The sequence below is a fragment of the Ursus arctos genome, unplaced genomic scaffold (genome assembly GCF_023065955.2).
Source record: "Ursus arctos isolate Adak ecotype North America unplaced genomic scaffold, UrsArc2.0 scaffold_3, whole genome shotgun sequence".
Taxonomy (NCBI): Eukaryota; Metazoa; Chordata; class Mammalia; order Carnivora; family Ursidae; genus Ursus; species Ursus arctos.
In genome coordinates, this window is record NW_026622985.1 from 84,583,376 (window position 1) to 84,604,112 (window position 20,737).

At 41.0% G+C, this 20,737-nt stretch overlaps 1 protein-coding gene across 6 annotated transcripts in view; it reads left to right on the forward strand.

Annotated features, from left to right (window-relative positions):
* The first annotated feature begins 422 nt into the window (after window positions 1–422).
* Window positions 423–20,737, forward strand: part of CALD1 (caldesmon 1) — a 177,884-nt gene continuing 157,569 nt past the window's right edge. Inside the window, exons 1-2 of one of the 6 annotated variants that reach the window (XM_048213030.2) lie at window positions 536–819; window positions 2,067–2,167. The gene's annotated coding sequence lies outside the window, so the exon portion shown is untranslated. Of the gene's footprint in view, window positions 820–2,066; window positions 2,168–20,737 lie in introns of all 6 variants that reach the window. The other 5 variants (XM_048213029.2, XM_026511469.4, XM_026511421.3 and 2 more) reach the window with 5 other exon arrangements.

Here is a 20,737-nt window from a genome sequence, read left to right on the forward strand (position 1 = left end):
ACTACACTTATTCTGGAAAACATTACCTACTAAAAAAGACCTAAGCTTTTTTTGTCAGTTGTTTTTATAACACATGTAGACATATTTTTAGGGGGCTGTGCCTCTTTCAGGTTAGAATTTAGTCTGCACACCAGACCTGGGTCCTGGCCATTGCAGGCTTTGAAACTGTATAACAATTTAATTTCGTTTTGTATCCACAACTAGTTTTAAAGGAAATATGCTATTAGGACGCCCTCAATCAAAAAGCCTTCCCCACCCCCACCCCACTAAACTTACGGACTGTTAACTTTAAAGGCTGTGCTTTCTTTTTAAAGTTGTATTTGCGTTCTACAAGACAGCCTCTTTCTCCAAGATTAACATTTCTTATGATTGTTCCTGACAATGGATTCACTTCCAGAGGCCCTGCTAAGGATAACCAAAAAAGGGCATGTAGCTGGCTGGTTTTGGCAGCCTGCACGCAGTTTCAGAGCTTTTTAGGTCTTGGTTTTTCTGATGAGTGATTTCCTGAGCATGCCTAGGGAATGACAGGCATCTCCACAGGCAGGCTGCATCCACCTCGGCCGGGTGTCGTCATTGGCTGCCCTATTAGAAAAACTACAGGACAATGCATACCACCGACTGCCGACTGTAAACATAGGGGATATGTGTTCACTTAGCACGGACTTCTGGGAGGGGCTAAGGAAGGGCGGTCTGGAGTTTTATTGAATAGAGCAGTGTGTATTAGGCTGCCTGCCTGCCTGCCCTCTTGCTGTGCTCCTGCTAGAGAAATCAGTCCTTCCTTTCCGACTTAGTCTCCAGGAAGAAGTTGCAGCCTGCGAGGTAAGCCACAGAGGGCTTTCTTTTAATCTCGTCCAGAGAGTCTGGGGGCTTTCTCTGGGTTTCAGTCAACATTCCTGCTTAAGGTAGCTGGAGATGCAAGACTGTAAAAGCCAATAAACCATGCAAATTCTCAGAGCCAGACTGGGCTTTGCTGCCCTGCAGATGTTCCCGGAAGACAAACAGGATGAGATTTCAAGTTCTGTTCTTGGAATTGGGACGAGAGGAGAGATCACATAGAGACCTAGACTCAGGGACCACGGGCAGCCTTGATAAGGAAAGCCTTTTGTTTAGGAGTGCCACGGGGATTCTACCTGGTAGCCACGGGCCAGGGCCAGCAGGCAGGCTGTGCCAGTCTGCCCACACTGGTGGTCTCTCCTGCACCTTTTATTCCCAGACATCTAGAGAGGTTTTACTTTAAAAACAGCTTTTTAGGTTAATGAGAAGCCAAAAAGTAATGGTTTTTAACCAAAGCCATTTACATATTATTCTGCTACCAGTTTTTAAGGCTGGACTTTTAGAGCTGCAAGGAAATAAGGTCAGAGGTGGAAAGAGCGTCTAGCACCAGTTGGGTTAACGTAACTGATCTGATATTTGCCAAGACAGGAAGATGCCTACCATGATCTGTTTCCTATAAAACCTAATAATGAGAGAATGCATGGGGTGTGTTTTTAGAAATCGCATTTAACATCCTACCAAACTGTTCCTTAAGAAATCTTATTTTCTGTTTGAAAGTGTGCCTGTGACTAGAGAATTTGAAAAGATGTCGTTTTGCAAGTGTGTTCCAGAAAGGGAGGAAGCAGGCTTTCATTTCCACAGTCAGACATATTTGGGCATCTTAAACAGTAGTACAAGGCAGCCAGTTGGTAGTAGCCTGGAATTCCTTTTAGAAAGAGCTGATTGTAAAGGGTGGGGGAATTTTAGTGCTATGGTAATACATGGTCAAAAAAAGGGGATGAGAACAAAGTACTTGGTATTCATAGATCCCTTCTGTTAACAGGGCTATACAGATGGACTTGTAAACTGGAATAGTAAAATCTTTCTAATGTGTTTGGCAAAACCAGATGTGTATGGCTAGAGCTTAAGTGAAGACGAGGTGGTATGTGGCAAGAAGGACAAGTCTGATAATTTTTAAATAAACTTGGATATTAAAGGTTTTCAGCTCCGAATGACTGAATTTGATTTTGTTCTGTCAAGTGAGGTGGTTTTGCGTTGAGATTCATTTAATAATCTTTTCTCTTTGTATTTAGAAGTTTGGGGATAATTTTCTTGAGAATGCCTCTCTCCCCTCCTAGAAGTGATATATGAGAACAGAGTTCCCTGTGAATTTCTTTTCCTGGAACCGTTCTGAGTAAGTGTGGGAGAAAGGGCTGCAAGTGAAAGCTATAGTTTGATTATTGTCCTTCCCTCAAAGAGATCAAGTTCCAAACTATTTTCACAGTGTTTTTAATGTCAATCAAAATATGGAGAGCAATTTCTTTTTCAACTGTTCTCTAAACCATGTAGGGAATGCAGTTTGGAAGGAAATCTATAATCTTGGGATTTGAGAATAAATTCCATTTTGAAACCAACATCTCCAAATCCCTGAAAGTTCAAACTTTGCTGCCACCACACTCCCCTCTCTCTCTTCCTGTGTGCGCCCCATCCCCCAACAACCACAAAAACACATTTTTCAAAATAAGTGTTGTACTCTCTGTAGTGATGTGCTGGAGCAAGGGGGTTTGATATTTGACTTTATATTGAACTTTGGGCAGCTCTTTGTGCTACTTTCCTCCAGCTGAATATTAGCTAGAACACATCTCCCCAACTGGGAAGGTAAACAGAGCATGATGAAACTGTGGTACAAAATCTTTCGTTTTAGTAAAATCATTTAGTAAAGAGAAATACAATGGCAGAGGTCTAGAATGACAAATCACTAATAAAAAATTGATCTCCTTACACACGAGGAATGTACAGTGGAAGGACCCATAGGTGACATGCTAGGTTGTTTCCATTGGTTCAAAGCCAAGGGAATAAATAGAATAAATTAAATAATTCAGACCAAAAAATCGCTTTAAATAAATATGCAATTCTTGCATTAAAGTTAAGAGGAGAACCAGGTTCAAACTGCAGCTTAAAGGATTTAAATGAGATACACAGAAGCATACCTGATGCTGAGGCAATTAACAATCCCGATTGGCTCCTGTGACCGGCCTGAGGATTTCCTGCTTTGTGGCAGATGGACTAGGTTGGTCCTGAGTGCAGCGTGGGTATTCTCCGGGCTGATAAGCCTAAAATGCACCTCGGTAGGCCTTTTCTTCATATAGTTGGGGCGCCTGGGTGGCTCGGTCAGTTAAGTGTCTGATTCTTGATTTCGGCTTAGGTCATGACCTCAGGGTTGTGAGGTCAAGGCCTGTGTCAGGCTCCACACTGGGCATGGAGGACGCCTGAGATTCTCTCTCTCCCTCCCCTCACCCAATAAAAAGAAAAACAAACAAACCCCACATATAGCTGTCATGGAGACAACCTCGTGGTATCTTCATGGTAGCAGGGCTGCTCATCAGCGATTCTCCAGTGAGACAGAAAAGTGACGTAGAGACGGGCATGTAAAGGAATTAGCTCAGTCCCCATCTGCCTGCAGTCTATCACATGTCTTGGAAATGTGGTGGGGTGAGGCCATGGTGGGGGGACGGGGAAAATGCTGACAAAGTGGTATGCAAATAGCATGGTAGGCCTAAGGAGGAGGTTAGATGCTGCCAAAGAATTTTCAGACTTTAAAAAGGTTTTCTGGGTAAATTCTCTCAGAGCCCGAAAATAGAACCATTAGATCCTTACTGAAAGCCCTTCATCTATCAAGCTAATGCAAGTTTGTCCTTAGAGAGATGCCCATAGGTTCTGAGTCCTTGGGTAATTTAAAGAGATACTTGTAGCTCGGGCTAAACTCAGGAGCACTGCTATGAGAGCTCGGTTCCAGCACGGGTTCCCCTGTTTAGATAGTGCAGACCTTTGAGGAAGCCATCAACTCTTTGACCTCATGTGTGGAATGGGCATGATGTTGCTTCTCCTACCTCCCATAGTGGTTAAAATATCCAAATGAGATAAGGCTGTTTGCCCCTCTTTTCTGTAGGCTATATCCTCTAAGCTGTGTACAATTTGAGGCCTCTGGACATCAGGCCATCTTGACTGTATCCTCCACTTCTTACTAGTATCCCTGATTATCTGCTCCTTTCTCATATTTGAGGACCCTTGAGTAGTACCTTCTGAATCCTAGTTCTTTCTAGAACCCTGAGCCCTGAGTCCTGGGAATACTGGTCTATTTCAGTGTTATCTAATCTTTAGCTCTGGTGGGCAGGGACCAGGAGAACGCAAATATCAGGAGGTAGAATAAGATGGGTTATCAGTGGTACAAGGCCATATCCAGGAACCAGGAAATTGGAAGATCCAGTTGAGTAGAAGACCAGTGACAAGGTGCTGACAACAGAAAGGCCTTAGTAAATGAGGCAGCTTCTCTGCCTCCAGCCAAAAGCATGGAACTAATCCCAGCATGTCAAGCCTGGGCCTTGTAGAGAGGGTGAGGTAATCAGGAGCACCTGGCTGTGGTTCCTGTTGGTATTGAGACCAGGCTGCTCCATGGATCGAGCCTCCCCCCACCCCCTGTTTCCCTCAATCTTTAGTATCCCCAGCTGGCTCTCCTGGGACTGACCCTTGGTGGCCTCCCTAACTTTCCTACCGCCCGTCCTCTGTCTCTCCCAGCTCCCCTGGCTCCTCCATCCGCAGGCCAAACAAGGGCTTTCCTGATGCAGCACTGACAGTCCGCCATGTCCCAGCTTTAGGGTGAAGCCCAGAGAACAGCGGAAGGGTCAAGCCCAGTTATGTTCAAGATAGGGGAAAGCCTCTTCACTTTTTTAGGCAGAGGGGGAAAAGTTAGAGCAGACAGAGTAGATGTTGGAGCAAGTTCTGTGGAAAAAGAATCACTCTGCCTCTCACCCCCAAACTCACAGTTGGCTAGCAGTGAGTGAGTGTGGGAGGGGGGCAGGAAGGAAAGGATGGCTGGGCGTGGGAGGGAGAGGGGATGGGGTAGCCTGTCGGTTGTTCTTCCCTGCCTGGTCGTGGCTGTGGATACCTCTGAAACCTGATAAAAACTCTAAACCCTTACGGTCCCTTGTGAACCCACCTTTTGTGACTAAGAAGTGAGAAACCTTGAGCCGGGGGAGGTTGGGTTGTGGAGTGAAGTAAAGTCTTGATTTCCATTGGAGACAAGAGTGGATGGGATCAGAATGTGAGTGGAGGTGTCCTTCCGTTTCCCAGATTTTCTGAAGGAAGAAAGGATGGTGTGAATACACAGACATATAGAAGCTGGCTTCATATGGCCCCCATTTCAAAGATAAGGACGTCATCTCTAGGGAAGCAGTTTTCTGTGGGGAGCTTGTAGGGGCTGGAGAGGGTGGGGATGGCTGCTGCCAAGCGTGTGCTGAGAGAGCACCGCGAGCTTAGGAAAAGGATTGCTAGGTAGCAGTCAAGGAGTAATTGAAGGAAAGTATTTGAGGGGAGGTGTTTTAAATGAATTGAGTGTTCTTAGTAAGCACTCATTTTAGTACATGGCTTTTGTTTAAATGTGTGTGTGTGTGTATATATATATATATATACATTTCAGTAATGGATAACTTGAAGAAAAATTGCTTTTTTAATCACTTCCTGAGGCTTCTGGCATTGTTTTGTGACACTTGGCTGTAAGGAAATCATCTTATTTGGAAAGGGACATATTAAGTAGGAATATGTAATTAGTTCCTTTGACACCTACATGTAACATTCCCTCTCGCTTGTCTCAACGTGGGGAACTGGGCAGATTTCTCCTGTGTGCTAAAGATGGGCAGGACCAGGGAAAAGTGCCCAAGGGGTCCAAGGGCCAGAAGCATCAAGGACATTAGTTCCACCGGGGTCAGGAAGGCTAAGCCAGAATGCATATAAAGTACAACAATGGACTAACGTGTGAATCACAGCCAGCTAAGTAAAAGAAAAATAGCAAAAATCAAAAGGCAGGCGGAGGTTTAGAAACCAAGAGCCTGTTTAGCAAGGCAGTGTGCAGACAGGTACGGTAACGTGGGTGAGAACACCTAGCACAGTGCTCAGAACAGATAGACCCTATGTTAATAGGCTGCAGTAGCTCAAGTAAAGGGACAGGATTATAAGGTACATACGGAGGGGCACCTGGGTGGCTCAGTTGGTTGAGCACCCACCTCTTGGTGTCGGCTCAGCCATAATCTCATAGGTTGTAAGATCGAGCCCCGCCTTGGGCTCGCTCTCAGTGAGGAGTCTGCTTGAAGATTCTTTTCCTCTGCTCCCCCCACTTGTACGCACGCATGCACGTGCGCTGTTTCTCTCTCTCAGATAAATAAATCTTAAAAAAAAGATACATATGGAATAATAAAGGGGCTCACAAGGGAATCCAAGAACAGAAGCCACGATAGGACCAAGATCCATAGAGAATGGGGTTGAAATCAAGGTGGGTCAAAGTATCTCAGCAGAGGTCTGTGTGCTTCCATTAATGTAACTCAGCTGCAACTCATGTGACTGCTCCTTTCTGATATTCTGCAGACTGGAAAGTTCCTTCTGTGCTTCCTGGTCAGATTCTGAGAGGAGACCTGAGTGGTTCAGCTGATAACTATAGTCTTTGGCAAATCCCTTAGCAGGAGGATATCAGAAGTTACTGGCATGCTTATGGATGAATTACCAGTGGGACTGAACAGCAGTAGTCACCATCACCCCTGGGGAAAATAAAAAGCCCAGTGGGCAATTTTAGTTAGAAGAGAAAGTTAGGCATGGAAGGCAAATTAGCTGAAATGTCCAACAGCTATCAATAAATGTCAGTCCAATTTTTATGTGACTGAATTCCTGGAGAGGCAAACACTTAATGTCAGGGTCATACAGTACTTGATGACCACTTTGGCATTGCCCAATGAACGGATCATAAGGGAGGTTAGGTTGAAAACTTGCACCACTGATAATTGAAAAGATAAGAATTGCCCATTGGAGAAAGATTCTAAAGAAAAACACTTGAGTGTTTTTGTTGGCAAGAAACTTCCTGTGAGTCATAGGTGTGCTATGGCTCCTCCCAAACTAAAGCAATCTTTAAAATTCAATAAATAATGATTTAGTAACTGTAATAAATAAAAACTACTACATCTCAATGTAAATTACAGTACTTCATAAACTAAATGCATAAAAGCTGGTGCACCCCATCAGTGAACGCTTCAGTTCTCTGCAGTGTTTGTAGTGTAATCTTTCATTCACTGAACACCTGTCTCGATGTCTGTCATGGGAAATAAAACAAAACAAAACAAAAAAACATCCTCTATTCTGGGCTTGTTCTTCAGAGAAACATTGACAACTATGCATCCAGGAATGAGTGCCAAGGATCAGAGAGGGTCAGGAGAACAGAAGATGAGGAATAGATAAAGGATCTAATCCCAAAGAAAGGAAAATTGGGGCCGCGATGGATGTCTTCAAATATTTGGAGTCCTTTTACGTGGAAAGGGCAGAAGGCATTCGTGTTTCTCAAGACAGCAGTACTGAATACATGTATCCTATATTTTTAAAGCTGGGAGGCATTTAGCCAAGGGAGCGCAAATCACTTTTCATCTGTTTGCCAGCTCCAAACAATTGGTAGCGACCACCTAGAACAATGTGTTGAGAAGGATTCAGAGGCTGAGAAGGATTCAGAGGCTGAGTCCCAAGCTCACTTGGGGCAACAAATGCCGCCGCTGACAGTGATGTCTGTTGTGAAAAGGGACATTGCTACTCCGGTACCATATATGTCACATCGTTGATGCAGTCCATAGGTTCCTAACCTCTGCACCTTGGTTCTCTGGGAGGACACAAAATTATTGCAAGAGGTAAACAAATCCATATATGCAGCAAATGGTTTTGACAGACTGAGTAAGTAATACCTCTTACACAATACATGCTTCTATTTTTCTAATTATATAGATGCATTATGATGATAAAATGTTAATTTACTTAAAATAGTTACTGAATTCATAGTAGCTTTTGGTATTTTCTCAGTCAGTGGACTTAAACCATAATTATATTACATGGAAGTTGGGACAAGAAATTCAGGATTTTAAGAAGAAATTCTTAAAAAAAAAAAAAAAAAAAGAGAACTAGTGATTTTTCATTTTCCAGATGAGAGACTAAAGCCTAGCCACATCAAGTAAAATTATACATGTATTTGTAGGTTTCTTTGATTAATGTCAGTAAGTTTTATAAGGGCAGGAAACATCTTTTTTTTATTAGTATATACCCAGTTCCTGGCACCTCGCAGAAGGCTGTTATCTGTTGAATGAAAGAACAAACCACGTGACTTGACCAAGGTCTCCCAGTTAATTAGTGGCAAGGTGGTTCCGGGACACATAGCTCCTAAGTCCCAGGCTGTCACCTGTTTCAGTCCACTGGATTGCTTCTCCTGAAAGAAGCAAGAGAGAATGTCCCATTTTAACAGTTCAGGGATTTCAATTTTACAATACAGCCTGATTTGCTTTTAATCTATAGTTCAATAGATCTTAACCAGTGTCTTAATCAGGATCAACTGTAGGGCTTTTTGAAAACCTAAATCGCTGAGTCCTATCCCCTGGAGATTGTGATCCAGCAGGTCTAGACCAAGGTCCAGAATCTGTAGTCTGTAAAAACTCTCTGGTGATTCTGCTACAACGCCTACAGAAACAGTTCAGTGCATCTCTGCTTAAAATCATTTGTAGTAGATACATGGAGTAACTTATTCTGCAGAAGCCTGGTTGTTTAGTTTTGAGTAATTTCTTTCTGAAAGTTACAGCTGTATATTCCAAATAATCAGTTTTCCCGAACAGTCTCTTTGGAAGAGCTAGAATATTTATCTGAAAATTCCTCCAGCTTCCCATACTCTTTTGGTTTGGGTGCAAAGCTATCAACCCTGTAAGGTCAAGCTTTCTGATGAGATTTCCAGTGTTTGCTTTTGTTAAGCATTGGAAATGTGGCAAGAATAAAATTTCTCATGGTATTTCCACTTCCTGTTCCAGCCACCATTACTAAGTGAAATTTAGGCTTTGGGGGACGGGTGAAGTGAGGAAAAATTTTCTCTTTTAAGTATTTCTGTCCTTAGGATGTTTGTTCAGGTTACTTTAGGTATTTAAGTTACCAGGAAAAACAGAAGATGTTTTTCTCTGTTCTCAGCCTTGGAGTAAGGAGTGTACAAATCCTGAGCGGAAGAGGGGAGAAGCTTCCTCCACCCTTACCCTACATCTCCTCTGAGGCCAGGGCCATCATAGCCTCTGGCTTCAATGTTTCCAGGGATGGCCCTTTCAGAAGCATGTGATGAGCCCTAAGAGACAAGAGGCCTCAGGTGAATGCTTTTGCAGAACCGAAAATCCATCCTTAGGGTCTTCCTTTACTCAGCAGTCAGGAGTTACATCCTGAAGATGTAGCCTGCGCAGAAGAAGCTGCCATATTCAGGGCAGCGAGGACATAAATTATATTCGCTAAGGATTGTAGAGCTAAAAGTATCTCTGCATGAGTAACCTGATCCACTAAGAATGCCAGAATTGCTACTTATTTGTACAGATGCTGTTTGGTTTACAGAGCAGTGCTTCCACTGTGTCTATGAAGGCAGCGCTTGCTGGAGAAGAGCAGCTAAAAAGGAATTGGACTAGGATCCACGTGCATAATGACGTCACACCGACTGGGTCTCATTGCCCTGACACTGGCCCCCCTCTCCATGTACCCGAAACAGGAGTGTGGAAAGCCAGCTCAAATGAGCTCCCAAAAGCCAACTGTTAAATTTTTAAGATTTTGAGAACCGGTTGTTAAACATAGTCATTATTAGAAATTAAATTATATCAACTGACAATTAAGGCAGATGCTTAATGACTGGGCCACCCAGGCAACCCATTGAGAACACACTTCGGAATCTGGAAGACTTGAGTTTGAATCTCAAATTGACTATTTCCTGGACTGTTTCTTCACTTATAAAAAGGGGATGATTATTCCTCCCTCTTATAATTATTTGTAAGGATTAGAAATAATGTCTCTAAACTGTGCACGTGCTGGCACTAAATTAAAAACCGTCAGCTATCGGCTGTGATTCCAGTGAGGCTATCTGTAGGCATGGACTCCTGTTAGTCCCCACGCCCCGAGCCACACTCTCCCAGCTTGGCTACTCCATGGCCATTATGTAGATGGAGCAAAAGAAGCCACCTTCTTTCATATCAGGTTCTCCCTGAGGTGGGACTGGGACCAGTAGACAGCAGTTAGAGGAAACCCTGTTCAGGTCAGAGTAAGCTCTTTCTAACCAGATCTGTCTGTCTCTGGAGCTCATGCAGCCCTGCTTTGCAGAAGCAGACGACCTCCACCACCCCTTTCAACCACAGATTTTTTCCCCTGCCCTTATCATTGGATGTGCGCTGACTTTAACATTCTACATCATCTTTATCTGTATGGCTAACGGGGTTTATTACTCCGGAGGCTGGGTCGTTTTTTAGGTTTCAGTGTTTTCGACCTGGAATGAGAGAGGGAGACGGGGGGAGGGGAAAAGGAGAGAGGAGAGAATGAGATACAGAGAGAGGAGAAGACTGAGACTTATCTGGAGAAAAAATGCTGAATTTGGGATAGACAGTGAATTGAAATGGATGGATGGTTATCCCAAGCCCTTGCACATTAGAGATGGTTAAGAAGATAAGCTAGCTCATTCACTTGCTGTGTGACAGGCACCATTCTAGTTGAAGATAACTGTCTCAGGGCAGTAAAGTAAATTAAAGAACTTGCCCAAAGTCACACAACTGGCAAATGGCAGAGCCAGATTCAGCGCCACTCCCTGAGTCCAGCCCTTCCCATTTCCCTACAGCTGTCTGTTCTGTGTCTTTCCTCAGGAGTACGATGGAAACCAGAGCAGAAGGTTTCCATAACCCATCATTATAATTTGTCAGAGAGCCACACTGCAGTTCAAATAGACAAGCACATTGTCATTCCCTGCCATATAAGGAAGCAGGGCTAAACACCATTTCTTTCACTACTGACTCAAGAGATAATTCAAGTGAGAGACAGGATGAGAATCTAGGCCTATAGCAGTTTAAAAAAGAAAAAAAAGCCTGCAGAAATACTTTTGTGTTTTCCTTTCTCGGTAGCAGAGATAGTTTAACAGGCAGGTTTCACCCTTTTCCCTGATTCAGGGGAAATATTCTGGAATTATGTACTGAAAGATAAAACCTCTTTATCCAAATATATGAATTATTTTAGTTTCTGATTATGTCAAATTTCGATATTCAAAAGGCCAGCACAGAGCTGGTTCTATGAGGCTCAGGTAGGAAGTCAGAGAGTGTACCTCTCTGCACAGGTTGACTCAAGAAGTTAGAGTCCACTCACCTTGTCAGCTGTTCTCAGAGATAGTATTTATTAATAAGTCTTCACATGTAAGTTTGACCTTCCTGCTTCAGACTCAGAATATTCACGTGATCACCCTTTGCCTTAATAACAGTCATAGTGGGGGTTTCAGAACACAGGCCCTATATCCAACTTCATGGAGAGAGAAACTGAGGCTTGAGCAATTGAAATTATTTCCTAAGGGTCGGCCAGTCCAGTCTTGCCATGGGGAGTGCCCACTCTTTCAGATAACTCAAAGAAGCATTACTTAGTCTTCTCAGGGAAATGAAGAAACTATGAAAAGTCTGGTCAACGTCTCCTAACTCCCATCTTTGACCAGATTGCGTCTGAGGTATTAGTTCCCTGGGGGCTACTGTAACAAAGTACCACAAACTTGGATGGCTTAAACAACAGAAATTTACTGTCTCACAGTTCTGGAGGCTAGAAGTCCAACATTAAGGTGTTGGCAGTGTCAGTCCTTCTGACAGCTCTGGGGGAAGGATCTGTCCCAGGCCTCTCTCCTTGGCTGGTAAATGGCTGTCTTCATGTTCACATAGCGTTCTTCCTGTATCTGTATCTCTACCCAAATTTCCTCCTCTTAAAAGACACCAGCCATATCTAATTAAGGCCTGTTCTAATGACCTCATTTTAACTTGATTACCCCTTAAAGATCCTATCTCCAAATAAGGTCACATTCTGAGGTACAGGGGTTAGGACTTCAACATGAGAATTTTGAGGGAGACACAATTCAAGCCATAACATGCTCCAGTTCAAAATGGTGACGGAAATCCATACCGCATATTTTCTGAACCTCTAAATGTCAAGACCCTATTGCTGGTGGTATTCATCTTCCCTCTGGGTCTAGGAATTGCTTAGCTAGAAATCACTTGGCCTTTTGAACTTGCCCTTGACATTGACTTTCTGCCTTTTGCAATACAAAATTCTGATCCAGTAAAAAGTCAAAAGAGGTCTCTGAAATGACGCAGTGAAACGCAGCTTCACATACTGTGGTCTATCTGTGGAAGCCCATGAAACCGCGGTGGCAGACTATTTGGTATGCAGCCATCAGAAGTCGGGGAGGGGGCTCGGTGGGAAGGCTTGGCTGAGGCAGCCTCTGAGTCTGAGAGGCAGAGCCCTCGGAAGATGTAAGCAGCAGCAGGCAGGACTTCATGTGTGCCGGTGCAGGGCGGAAAGCAGGGCTGGCCTTTTGCAGTCATTCTTATACATGCCGATCATAACCACGAAGCCCCACACACAGGGGAAACTATTAGAAGCCTGCACATATTTGTGCTCTGAATCATTTGTCTTTTGTCTTTGTTTTCTTCTGTCTCTTCTGCATTCATCCTTAAGTTTTTATACATTTTTCTTCCAATGTTCTTCCTAAGTGTATCTGTATTCCACATAGTTGATTACAAGTTGCCCACGCATTATACCTTGTCTCCTAACCCCTCTCTTCTTCAGCCATTGTTTCTCTTTACCCTTTCCTTAAAGCTCTTCGTAGTTCCATTTCCTAGTTTCAGTCTTATTTATGGCTACACCCTGTCTTAGGCCAGAGGTGGTGGATAAGGAGTTGACAATGCCATTTATTATCCAAAAGGACACTTTTGAGAAGGAAGGGAGGAGCTATTAATAATTCCCCTCAAATAACAGTCCCGGGAGACTTTCCCAGGCAAACTGGGATGAACAGTTATCCTATCCATGGTCCAGTTTCCTGCCTCCGCAGACCTCACTTCACCCAGCAACCACTCCTTCTGTTTCTGTACCTTAAAGTTTTTTTGTATTCTGATTCTTTTTATTTCCACCCCAAGAAACTCAATGTTGGTTCTATTTTCCCTCATCCCCTCCTCACTCTTCTCTTCGGGGATCTGTCATCTCCTTTTGTTTTGGTCCAATCTTGACTGCATCTCAGGGAGACCACTTTGTCTGCCATTAAATGTGCGGGACAGATTTCCTGCCTGTCTGAACACATGCGCACACAACCACCACCACCAGCAAATGTTACAAGCTGCCTCGGGTCTCAGATGAGCCCTTATTGGACTGTCCACCACTTTGGCACCTTTGCCCAGAGACTAGAGCAATCTCTGCACCATGTAAGCACCTGTGTCTAGCACTGGCATGTAGACACATGCTCTGTGCGTGTCTGGGATCTTCAGGATGTGTTTTTGATGTGTGTCCCTTTACACAATCAGAGTTGAAAATATATGGCCTGAAACATGAAGAGAAAATGAGAGTCTAAGCTAACTGTGCGTTGCCTTCATCATGCCTTCAGTAATCTGGGCCGTTTTCTCATCTAAAGCAGTATGTACCAAGGCCTGGCAGCGCTGCTACAAGTTTAACATAAGTAGAAATAAAGTTCAAGACAAAAAGAATAAACATTGACTTAAATCCCTTCACGTGTTGTTCTTTTGATGATTCGGTCATATGCAACATAGGATTCATTCTGAAAAATCACTTCCATTATCAATTCAGGCCATGCGAGGAAGGCCTGAACCTCCTTCTCAGCTCTAAAGTGAGAAAGGGGGACATTTTCCTCTTGCAAACCATTCCACAGATATCTGAAAAACTTGCCAGTTATAGCCCTGTATCAGCTGGAAAAAGCTATTCTCCTTTTTTTTCTGTTTGCTTACTTATTTTAGGATTTACCATCATTTTCTTTCTTTCAAAAATTAATGAAGGAAAAAACAATGAAAGAAGATTTATAGAAGGAAATAAGGGTTTTGTTAACGTTTTCTCCTTCCTTCTTTTCTTCTGACCACCTTCCCCTCTCTCCCCCATCATCCTCCTCTTTTCTTCTCCTCCCGTCTCCTCCTCCCCTTCTTCCTCCTTCTCCTTCTTCTATTTTTTGTTTCTTCTCCCATTGAACTTTATACAGTTGGAAATGTTCTACTGCTGTTGGTAGCCATATACTTTAGCCATGATGGCCTCATGTCTCTGTTGCTTAGATACATCTTTTTAAAAAGACTGATGATAAGGAAAGGAAAAATCAGAATACTTCAACCACATTCTGCAGGGTAGGTATACAGTTACAGTAATGGTGGAATGGAAATACCTACTCAAGGAGCTTTCTAATGCCCTAAAACTGGACAGAGTGATTATCTCAGCCAGCCTGGAACTGCTGGCCCACCTGTGTTTGAGGAAATGAGAAGTGTAGAAGGTGAAGATTTTTTTTTTTAAACTTTCATGCTTTTCCATATTTCTGTTCTTAGATATGCTGTTAAAACAATTACTCTTTCTATTGGGGGTAATTTCTGGCTTGTTAGTTCTTTTTCCTGGGAGTATTTGCAATGAGGCTTAAGTTTTTTAATTTTGGCTCTTACATTTTGCAGAGGCCTCAGATTCCAGGTGGTGGTCTGATAGAAAAGTGGCCCCAGTTCCTGGCTCAAGTCCACAAGCCTGCAAGACTATGAACAGACTCCTTGTGCCTCAGGCTTCCCAATTATAAACTGACAATGGCCTTTTCCCTTCTCTATAACACCCAGGTAGGGAGCAATGAGATCTTTAATGGAAAGGCATTTTAGGTGGCAAAAGATCTTTAAGACATGGTTTTCTTTTATTTTTCCTTTGAAATATGAAGACTTTTGCTAATTGGATTTTTTGGAAGATATAAGTCATATATATATCTTATGAGTTCATTCAGGAAACTCTAGATTCAAAGTTTAGAAATTTGAGATTTCCAAAAATTACCCCATGCGTGACAGCTTCAGCTGACTTTCTGGGGCTGCCCCATGCCCAGTTTCAGCCTTTCCTTCTTTCCTTGTTTTTCGCTCCTGGGGCAAGCATATTCCTTTCCATCCTTGCCTTAAAAAGCAATACTGACAATGATCTTGTTTGAGACCATCTGAAACCCCAAGGTGGTGGTGAAAAAGGAACATTAAGACAGATTACCATCTACTGTGAGCTTTTTCTCCAGTGTAGTCAGAGAATTTTTTTTTAAAGATTTTATTTATTTATTTGTCAGGGAGAGAGAGACAGAGCATAAGCAGGGGAAGCAGCAGGCAGAGGGAGAAGCAGCTCCCTGCTGAGCAGGGAGCCAGTGCGGAGCTTGACCCCAGGACTTTGGGATCATGACCGGAGCCAAAGGCAGACCTTAACCTACTGAGCCACCCAGGCGCCCCCAGGAAAGTTTTTTATAAGCTTTATCTGAAACCAAAGGATCTCGTCACTCTCAGCTTTACCAGAATCGTCTTTCATCAGCATTTACATTTCTAACACGTGAGATCACTTATGTGAAAGTGCTGTGCTTTGTAATGTCTGTGATTATAATATCTATAGCCATATATATTAAAGTTTAAAAATACTCTAGGAAACTAAGAGGAAGAGTGGAAGAAAAGCGTATTTTATCCTAACAAGTGTGCTTGGGGCCAAGCTTGCAAAAGCAATCATATGGGTGGGTCAAATTGTGTATTTTTATTATTTTTAAAATAAAATTTTATTTTAGAATAGTTTTTGGATTTACGGAAGAGTTGCAAGAATATTACAGAGTTCTGGTATGCCCCCACCCAGTTTCCTCTATTGTTGATGTTACTGTGCACATTTGTCACAACTCATGAAATGGTATCGATGGCATTATTAATGCAACTTCACATTTTATTTGGATCGCCTTAGGCTTTGCCTCGTGTCCTTTATTTATTTTTTTAAGTCCCTTAAAGCAGAACAATGTTAAATATGGTAAAAATTTAATACGTACTTTATGGAGATATTGATGGAACTCGTAATCCTTGAGTGAAAGTTGCATAAGCAGACTCTTTTCTCAAACATATGCTAACCAGCGATCTCCTGAGGACTTTCCACCTGAAATTCCCCAGGGCCTCCTCTGTTCTCTGGTCTGTTTCCCTTGAGACCATTAGCAGATTCCTCAGCCTGTTCCACACTGATGCCAGATGCTGGACCCTATTGCTGCTGTGACTGAGGCTGGCCATCCCAAACAGATGGTAACATCCAGCAGCACCTACCACTGCCATTTTATAGTTTTTGACCAAAGCATTAGCATGACAGGGTTTACCTGGCTGTTGAACAGCTGAAACTCTGCTCCTAAGTTGCATCATACCACAGTTACTTGTAAGAGCTCTGACACTAATGAAGGAAAAGAAGACCTGATCCGTGTTCCTCCAGATCTTGAAATCTATAGGTCTTGGCAAGTTAAAAATATCTCACAGCTTATGAAAAATATCTATTAATAGAATACAAATTATGGAGGGGCTTGCCTTACAGAAATCATCTCAATGTATAATAGCCTCCCATGTACTAAGCTTCCAAACTTTCTTTGAAATATGAGTTAGCAGCAGATAATAGCTGAAAGAATCCATTTAATTCAGTTTCGGCCTCTGAGCAACTTGATGACATCAGGCAGGTGACTCAAACTTCTGGGACATCACTTCTTACGATGAAGGAGTTGAATTAAATATGGTCTCTCCTAACTCTATTGTTGTTTGGATTTGTGGCTTTATAACTTTCCCTCATGAGGGTCATTATTGTCCTCTCTGTCAAGGTTACTTCCTTATTGTTGTGCTTTTACTGGCAAATCACTTTTTGGACGGGGGGAGCTAAATTTAGTTCAAATAGTAATTACAAATGAGTTGCCTTCAAGGTAACCAATTTTTCTGATTCATTGTAGTTGGTTTGTTTTTAAAGTTGCTCTGTGTAGAGATATAACACATACAGTGGGATCGATAAGGATGAGAATATATAATGATGAAGAAATGTTGGTATCTTTCTTGGTATCTTCATATAAAAAATAATTGGAGGCATCCATTTATCAATGAGTGAAACTAATATTCTTGACTCAAAGGCAGCCCTCAACACCTCCTAAAAGCAACAATATCAGCACTTTGAGTTGATTATCTAAGTATAAATGAAGCTGGTAAGAGACACCTTTCATAAAATGAATGATCGGATCAACTCTCAAGAAGACATCAAAGTCAAGGAAGAGAGTAAGAGCTCAAGGCCTGGGGTGGAAATGGTTACTAGATTTAGCCATCTGCTTTGGTCTTTCCTGTTCCACGTGTAGCTATATAGTTTACATAAAAATATCTCTCCAGAGGATCAGACAGAACAGATTTATGGAACCAGATGTGAGTTAGCATTTCTACAGGTGTGGCTCTGCAGCTGAAAGAACATGTTGTACCAGGGATGGAGTTTCTTATTATGTAATCAATATAAATTACCACTAGACTTTTATAGAGGTTGATAAAGCAAACATGTGTCATTTGGATTGGCCTTCTGGTATATAAAGAGAACCTGCTTCACTTGGGACACAACGTGAAAAAATGCACCATTTAATATTTATAAAAGACTTGGTAGCAAATACCATCACAGTGATCAGGCAAGGTGGTTCCAGTTCGCACACAGAGGGAATAACTGGTGAATAGATGGAAATGGTGTTTGTATGTTTTTCTTCATCAAGAAAGACAAGGAACAGTTCATAAATATTTATAAAATCTCTCAACATCTGATAGGAGGGGCCAAGAGGATGCAAATGACTAGAAGATTGGGGAAAAAAGCAGGAATACAAGAGAAAAGATGAAAAAAGAGTGGAATTTGTTAAACTAAAGTGGCAAATACCGTGTTTAAATGGTGCAGAAAGTCAGGGCCATAAAAAGAGATTAATTTGGTAAAATACAGATCATTTTGACAATTAAACACAGAATTTTAAAAATTCTAGATGGTAAGAGTAAAAATGTTGCTAGTTAATTAACTTAGTGTGACTAGTGTAACACACTGTTTTGAATTTTTAAAAAGACTGGGTACTTTTATGCTAGATTATGCAATAAAACAAAAATGAACACTCCAATACTTTTCTTTTGCTTAAAGCTCTTTTGATTTAGTTCAATTGTATTGTTCAAATCTCTTATATTCTTACTAATTTTTAAAACTTTCTTAATCTGTTAATTTCCAAGGAAGTTATGTCAGTATCTTCTGAAACCATTGTGAATCTGACCATTTCTCCTTATAAAGTTAGTCATTATTGCTGTTAAAATTAGTCATATGTTTCAAGGCTATGTTGTTTGATACATATAAGTTCATGATTTTCTAATCTTCCTGATAAAGTGTCCTTTTCATCAATTCACCTTAGATTCCATTTTGTCTTCTAGTAATATTGCTATATCTTCCTTTCTATTGATAAATTTTAAACCTTTCCTTTTCAACATTTCCATGTAATTATTTTAAACTGGATCTTTCATAATTAGCATGTACATAAATTTCTAAATTTAGTTCAAAGAGATTTTTATCATTTGCTGTATGAGCTAAATCCATTATATTTATTATGATTAATGATAGGTAGGATGTCTGAAAAGTGAAAACATAGGATAAACTTAACTTTAAACAATGTTAGTTACATTTTCAAATAATTTGCTCAAAATATTTTTTTTCAAGCTTCAGACAGCAAATTTAAAGGAATGGGTCCAATTATTAACTTTTAAAAAATACAATAAATACACAGTTTTCCCGGGCTTTTCAGAATTTTTAGGTCCTTGGTAGTGCATTTATTATACAAAACATATTGAATGTATTATTTGAAAATGTTAATAACCTACAGTATAAAAGTGGTAAGTCCTTATCTCCAATTGTAGAAAGTTAATAAGTAATGTCTAATTAATAAAGTCACTGTAATCAAGACAGCTTGGGATTAGTGTAAGAATAGATAAATAGATCTTTGAGACAGAAGAGAAACTACAGAAATGAACAACATGTTTCTCACCCTTCCAACGTTATTATGACTGTAAATATTGGTCCTAGCTGACCACATAGTATACTGTGATTACATTTAATTTCTTACACCTCTACCTTTCCCCTCTTCCCGTGATGATTAAATAATTACCCTATTTCTCTTACCTGCTTAGTTTAGTTTTCTATTACTAATGTGAACGTCGAGGCCTTTTCAATACAGTCAAACACATCAGGTGTTTGTCAGGTTTTTTTTTCTTGAAAGATATCCTTCCTGGAAACATCTTGGAATTTTCTAGGTTTGTTGCACAGCTGGCTGTTCTAAATCTTTACTTCACAGTCATCTTAGGAATTTCCTTCCAAGGATTGAAAGGAATTTCCTTTCCATGTGGGCTGAAATTTGAATCCTTTGCTTCCTAGATCCCACTCTTCCTCTTTCTTTATTCCCCTGTTTTGATGGAGAAGAGCATCTAGGAGCTTCCTGCACGTGAATGCGGAGGAGACGCAATGTTTTAAGTGTCACTGATTTATCTTCTACTTGATTAATTGCCTGGGCATAGAATTCTAGGCTAGAACTCATTTTCCCTAAAACTTCTCAAAGTGTGCCTGCATTGTCTCCTGGGTTATCAATGTTGATCTTAGCAAGTCTGATGCCATTTTGATTCCTAAATATTCATATGCTGGCAGATTTTTTTTTTTCCTTTCTGGAAATATTTAGGCTCTTCTTTTTATTTTCACTATTCTGAATTTTCATGACGTGGGCCCTCATATCATTTGGATTTGTATTCATTCTCCACTTAGTGGGCCTGTTCAATCTAGAAAAATACATCTTTTAGTTATGGGAAATTTTCTTATGTCATTTTGGTGATAATTCCTTCTCACCATTTCCCATGTTTTCTCTTTCTCTCTTGCATCTCCTAAACTGATCCTCTGATTCTATATTTTCTCAAATATTTTCTACTTTTCTATATCTTAGTCTAATAACTGGGAAATTTCCTTAATTTTGGCTTTATATTCATTGTTTTAAACTACAGTAATTTGAATTTCTAAAAGTTCTTTTGTTGTTATTGTTATTTTAAATTTCCTTTATGACATTCTGATCCTTTTTTAGAAATACAGTAGTTCTGTTATCTCTCTTATCTCCTTCCCTTATCTCTTATTTCCTTGGAAATATCACTTTTATTTTATTTTCTTGCATCCATGTTCCTATTTTCTATTGTTTTTTGGTCTCTGTTTTTCCTTTTTTTCTCAGAATCCTGGTGATCCTTGGCTTGCGGTCCATATATGGGAGAGAGGCAATAAAAATCTGACTGGATCCCGTTCTTTCACACAGAAGGGGACTTTCCCCCCTTAGCCCAGAGTGTACCCTTTGCTGATAGATTGCTTCCCCATTAGTAGCATACCATGGGTAGAGTATTTCTATTCCTGTTCATAGATGGAACACCACCTGCCTAGCTCTTGACTTTATGTAGGAGCCCAGTTACAGTTTTGTGCCATGTTACCAATGAGTGCTACGACATGTTTAACTCAGGCTAACCTCCCTGTCTTTGAATTTCCTTGATATTCTGTAACCTGGAGATGTTTCTCTCTTGTTTTCAAGCTCATTTAAGTATTTCTAAATATTTTTCTTATTTTTTTCTGCAACATTTATGTGTTTGGAGCAAAGTAAGAACACCTCTTGGATGTGCTTGGTTTATCATGTTAAACAAAAATCTAAAGCAAAAAATCTAAAACAGTTTTAAAGCAATCAATTTAAAATTCTTGCGTCTTAGAGCACTGAGTACATTATAACATTAGAATGCCTAAGTCTGCTTGTGTATTTATCAGTCCTCAGCCATCAATTTTATCCATAAATAGCTTTCCTATTAGAATTTGTATAGTATGTATTTTC